At 39.4% G+C, this 6,244-nt stretch overlaps 1 long non-coding RNA gene across 1 annotated transcript in view; it reads right to left on the bottom strand.

Moving 5' to 3' along the window:
- Nucleotides 1–1,232: 1,232 nt before the first annotated feature.
- Nucleotides 1,233–6,244, bottom strand: part of LOC138359363 (uncharacterized) — a 7,750-nt gene continuing 2,738 nt past the window's right edge. Inside the window, exons 2-3 of the long non-coding RNA XR_011225930.1 lie at nucleotides 5,947–6,063; nucleotides 1,233–1,537 (exon numbers count right to left, since the gene is read on the bottom strand). This is a non-coding gene — a long non-coding RNA (uncharacterized lncRNA). The remainder of the gene's footprint in view (nucleotides 1,538–5,946; nucleotides 6,064–6,244) is intronic.

Here is a 6,244-nt window from a genome sequence, read left to right as displayed (position 1 = left end):
TCAGTTCTTTGTTTGGGTTTTACTTCGTATATACTTGCCCGAAACGCTATGCGTATTAGTGGCTTTAGGTATTGTATTTTAAATTTTAAAATTTTGCCCCGAGGTGCGAGTTTATTGGGAGTACTTAGCTGTATCATTAGCAAGGTAATTAACTATAGTTTGCTGTCCTCCGTCCTTTAACAAATCCATTGACCCCTCCCCTAACCTGCCTATTTTGTGCAATAGTCGGTTTAGGATGATCCTTTCAAGCATCTTCCAAGTGCATTACATGAGACTGATAGGTCTATAATTGCCAGGGTCATTGGGTTTCGGTATTGGGACCATTATTGCATGTTTCCATTGTGTGGGCAACACTCCACATAGGAATGACTTGTTAAACAGGTGGAGTAGTGGATTGCCAGACACTTCACACAGTGCATTGAGTATGTCGTAGGTGACGCCATCTTCACCAGGTGCTGTACTTTTACCCTTTTCATAGCCCCCTTTACTTCCTTGGCTGTAATTGGTTCCCCATACTCGTCATCACTAGATTGTGCTCTTTTATCCTAATCCTTCTGTCATTATGTCGGAGGAGCTGTTCCCTGCTTACTTCTGCAGGGAGGGAGGAGGATGATGCTGCATCACTCCACTTGTGAATTAGTTCTTCAGCCTTACCCTGGGGGTCGTTGTGAGCCGCAGGCCGGGCTCTGCTCCCTTAATTTTTGCCCACACTTGTCTTGCAGACGTTTCTCTTCCAATAGAGCTAGTGAACTCTAGTCATTGTCTTTCCCTTTGTAACTCATCTGCAATGTATGTACCTTTACCTGACTAAAAAATCTAATCTAAATCTATATCTAATCTATATGCTTAGATATATGCAAATGAGAGAGTAATAGAGCGAAACCTTTAAAATACTGAACAATTTGGAGGATATTGATTCATACAATTTCTTCAAAAGGTCAGATGTAACACGAACAAGGAGCAAAGGTTTCAAGCTCAACAAGCCACTGTGTAGGAGTGACAACAAATGCTTTTTAACCCATACGATTATGATCATGGCAATAAGGTTTCTAAAACAGTAGGCATTCTTCCAAAGCCAGACACTGTACTATGTTCCTCGCCCTAACCTAGTCACTCAGTATTATTCACTCATTTATCTATGTCTTGTCTATTTATGTCTTAAAGGTTACAAGACGTACATTAGTCAATACAATTGGTGCTTAAAATGTTAAGGATCTCTTGTGAAACACGGGTATTAATAAAAAAATTTATTATGTAAAATAAATAAAAAAGGCCCAAGGGCCATGAAGTAACAAGAATGCAAGGCCGGCACAAGCTGGCGTAAGTAGAGAAGACGGAAGATTCTTCATATTAAAAGACCCTGCTTCTCCAAGATGGCAGTCACACCCTGCTTGCCCTGGACAATCACCATATGGAGGACTGTTTACTGTGAAGGGAAGTCCACAAATGCAATGCCAGCATGAGTCAGTCTTGAAGGGTAAACGATGATGGCACCCTCACAGTAACACAAAAGCCGAGCAAGCCCAGTGAGGAAGACCTGTTGATGGGAAGGAGGAGAATCATTAGTCACAACAAAATCCACATAGAAACAAAGGAGAGAAAAAAAATAAAGTGGATGTCTTCTTTTTGTATAGACATAATAAATATTGCCATTTGGCTATGTATTTATATGATATATAATAGAATACAGCATAAAACAAAATAAGAAGGGTGATAGGAGAAGAAAAGATTAGTGTTCAGTGAGAATCCACAAGGTCTTCTCTGAATACTCTATTTTCTTCAAGGCTGTGGGTCCCTACAATTGCACCAGAGGTGGTACACACCCCTATTATTATTTAAACAGGTGAGTACACACACGGTGTTAGCAAACTTAGCCTCCAAACACACACACACACATGGTATCAGCAAACTTAGCCTCCAAATACACACATGGTATCATCAAGCTTAGCCTCTAAACACACACACACACACATGGTATCAGCAAACTTAGCCTCCAAACACACACACACACATGGTATCAGCAAGCTTAGCCTCCAAATACACACATGGTATCATCAAGCTTAGCCTCTAAACACACACACACATAAACGGTATCAGCAAGCTTAGCCTCCAAACACACACACACACACACATGGTATCAGCAAGCTTAGCCTCCAAACACACACACACACACACACACATGGTATCAGCAAGCTTAGCCTCCAAACACACACACACACATGGTATCAGCAAGCTTAGCCTCCAACACACACACATGGTATCAGCAAGCTTAGCCTCAAACACACACACACACATGGTATCAGCAAGCTTAGCCTCTAAACACACACACACACATGGTATCAGCAAGCTTAGCCTCTAAACACACACACATACATGGTATCAGCAAGCTTAGCCTCCAAACACACACACACATGGTATCAGCAAGCTTAGCCTCCCAAACACACACATGGTATCATCAAGCTTAGCCTCAAACACACACACACATGGTATCAGCAAGCTTAGCCTCCAAACACACACACACATATGGTATCAGCAAACTTAGTCCCCACAAACACACACATGGTATCATCAAGCTTAGCCTCTAAACACACACACACACATGGTATCAGCAAGCTTAGCCTCCAAACACACACACACACATGGTATCAGCAAGCTTAGCCTCCAAACACACACACACACACACATGGTATCAGCAAGCTTAGCCTCCAAACACACACACACATGGTATCAGCAAGCTTAGCCTCCAAACACACACACACAGAAAATGGGGACATTGAAACAGTTGATAAACTTGATTTCAAGAGAGAGAGGTCACTATGGGGAACTTCAAATTTTTTTTAATAAGTAATTAGGCAGACTTGTTGCTAGACAGGGAAGTAAATTAAATGTATGCCAAATTTTGCAAAATATACAATGAAGGCACACAAACATTCATACCAAAACAGAGATGCAGGGCCAGAAAACAGGATTGGTTCAACAGAAATTGAGAGAGGGCCACAGACCAAAAGACACAAAAATGGAATGAAAGACATTGAAAAACTACAAGCAGATGTCAACAAAGTTTTCGATTGGGCAGCAGAAAATAACATGATGTTTAACAGTGATAAATTTCAGGTACTCAGGTACGGCAAAAATGAGGATCTGAAACATAATACAGGGTGCAAAACACAATCGAATCTTCCCATAGTAGAAAAACAGCATGTCAAGGATTTGGGAATAATGATGTCCGACGATCTAACGTTTAGGGAGCATAACCAAGCAAATATTGCGTCGGCCAGAAAAATGATCGGATGGATTATGAGAACTTTCAAATCCAGGGATCCCATCACAATGGTTGTACTCTTCAAGTCACTTATGTTGTCCTGTCTCGAGTACTGCTCAGTATTCACTTTCCCCTTCAGAGCACGGTTGCACGGTTGTTCCTGCCGGAACAACCGTGGACATCTTCAGGAGAAAACTGGACTGTTTTCTAAGAGAAGTTCCGGATCAGCCGGGATGTTGTGGGTATGTGGCCCTGCGGGCCGCTCCAAGCAACAGCCTGGTGGACCAAACTCTCACAAGTCGAGCCTGGCCTCGGGCCGGGCTTGGGGGGTAGAAGAGCAGAACCCCATCAAGCAGGTATCAAAATAGAAAGAAGCCAAACCCCCAATCATACCAGCGATACAAAGATGCGAGAAACAACTATACAGCAGTAAGGGAAGAGGCAGAAAGAAATTTTTAAAAAGGGATAATGGATAAATGTAAAACAGAACTGGGCCTATTCTACAAATTCATAAACAACAAATTGCAGGTAAAGGATAATATCCAGAGGTTGAAAATAGGAAACAGATTCACAGAAAATGATAATGCAATGTGTGAAACATTAAACCAAAAGTTCCAAAGTGTGTTTATACAAAATGAAATCTTAAGAGAACCAGACACAATAAGAATTTCTGAGAACATCATAGAGCGTATAGAGGTGTCTAGAGATGAAGTGGAAAATATGCTAAAGTAGCTAAGTAAGAACAAAGCAGTTGGTCCAGATGGAGTTTCACCATGGGTTCTGAGAGAATGTGCATCTGAGCTCAGCCTTCCACTTCACCTGATCTTTCAGGCATCCCTGTGTACAGGAGTCATAGCAAACATGTGGAAAAAGGCTAACATAGTTCCAATCTACAAAAGTGGCAACAGGGAAGACCCCACCTCTCTCAGTTATAGACCTGAATCATTGACAAGTGTAACAGTGAAAGGATTGAAAAAAAAAATAATAAAAACTAAATGGGTAGAACACCTTGAGAGAAATTATATAATATCACACAGACAGTATTGTTTTCGATCTGGAAGATCCTGTGTATCGAATTTACTCAGTTTCTATGATTGAGCCACAGAGATTTTAAAGGAAAAAGGTAGTTGGGTCGACTGCATCTATCTAGACATAAAAAAGGCTTTCGACAGAGTTCCACATAAGAGGTTGTTCTGGAAACTAGAAAATTTTGGATGGGTGACAGGTAAGCTTCTAACATGGATGAAAAATTTTCTGACTGATAGAAAAATGAGGGCAGTAATCAGAGGCAATCGGACTGGAGAAGTGTCACAAGTGGAGTACCACAGTACATGCACCAGAAATGTTCATTGTCTACATAAATGATCTACCAGTTGGAATACAGAATTATATAAACATGTTTGCTGATGATGCTAAGATAATGGGATGGATAAGAAATTTAGATGATTGTCATGCCCTTCAAGAAGACCTGGACAAAATAAGTATATGGAGCACCACTTGGCAAATGAAATTTAATGTGAATAAATGCCATGTTATGGAATGTGGAATAGAACATAGATCCCACACAACCTACAAATTATGTGAGAAATCTTTATATAATTCTGATAAAAGAAAGAGGTCTAGGGTTGATTCTAGATAGAAAACTATCACTTGAGGCCCACATAAAGAACGTTGTGTGAGGAGCCTATGCCACGCTTTCTAACTTCAGAATTTTGTTTAAATACATGGATGGCGAAATACTAAAGAAATTGTTCACGAGTTTTGCTCGGCCAAGGCTAGAATATGCAGCGGTTGTGTGGTGCCCATATCTTAAGAAGCACATCAACAAACTGGAAAAGGTGCAAAGACATGCTACTAAGTGGCTCCCAGAACTAAAGGGCAAGAGCTATGTGGAGAGGTCAGAGGCATTAAATATGCCAAAACTAGAAGACAACAAAAAGAGGTGATAAAATCACTATGTACAAAATAGTAACAGGAATTGATAAAATCAATAGGGAAGATTTCCCGAGACCTGGAACTTCAAGAACAAAAGGTCATAGATTTAAACTAACTAAACAAAGATGCCAAAGAAATATAAAAAAATTTCCTTTCGCATACAGAGTGGTACACGGTTGGAACAAGTTAAGTGAGAAGGTGGTGGCGGCCAAGACCGTCAGTAGTTTCAAAGCATTATGTGACAAAGAGTGCTGGGTAGACGGGACACCACGAGCGTAGCTCTAATCCTGTAACTACACTTAGGTAACTACATTTGGTGTCAGCAAGCTTACCGTCGAAACACAGACAAACAGCCTGCCTATTATTCAAGGCCTTCTCTGAGTACTCTCTATTTTCTTCTCTGAGGCTATGGGTCCCTAATCTTGCACCAGAGGTGGTACAACTTTTAAGTTTTTAACTACTGCACTGAGCACCTGATTTTGGCAAAGACTTCTTAGTGCAATTGTCAAGGACATAGTTCTGGTATTTTTTGTTTATAAATATTCAGGTATAGTTAATGTCAAAATGTTTCAAAACTCAACAATTTATATTTCAAAACAAAAAAAGTAATGAAAACATTACAAAACATTAAAATATAGCCTAATTAATTAATTAATAAAATAGCACAACTCTCAGAATGTCTAAAGGTGCTTTGAGCAATGAAGTAGTTAATTTTATATATATAATATATATATATAATATATATTTACCTGTGACTACTGCTTAGCAAAAATTTGATCTCTGTGAAAATTGGTCTCGTCATTGCTAGGAGATATTTTAAGACCATGATTTGCTGTGGATGGCACTGTAGTCTTCAAGTCATCAATCTAAAAATAGAGGTAATCTTTTAAAATGTAAATTTTGTATAAAAAAAATGCAAAAATAAATTGCAAGAATAATATGAAGTTATTATACAATTTTTTTTAATTATTTAAATATTTGTGAGACATTATTAAGAAATGTATGAAGTACAGATTCTCTAAGACCTGATATGTATCTGCTTATGTT

Source organism: Procambarus clarkii, chromosome 90 (assembly GCF_040958095.1).
Source record: "Procambarus clarkii isolate CNS0578487 chromosome 90, FALCON_Pclarkii_2.0, whole genome shotgun sequence".
Taxonomy (NCBI): Eukaryota; Metazoa; Arthropoda; class Malacostraca; order Decapoda; family Cambaridae; genus Procambarus; species Procambarus clarkii.
The sequence above is the reverse complement of the archived record's forward strand: the minus strand, read 5'-3'. Positions and strand labels throughout refer to the sequence as shown.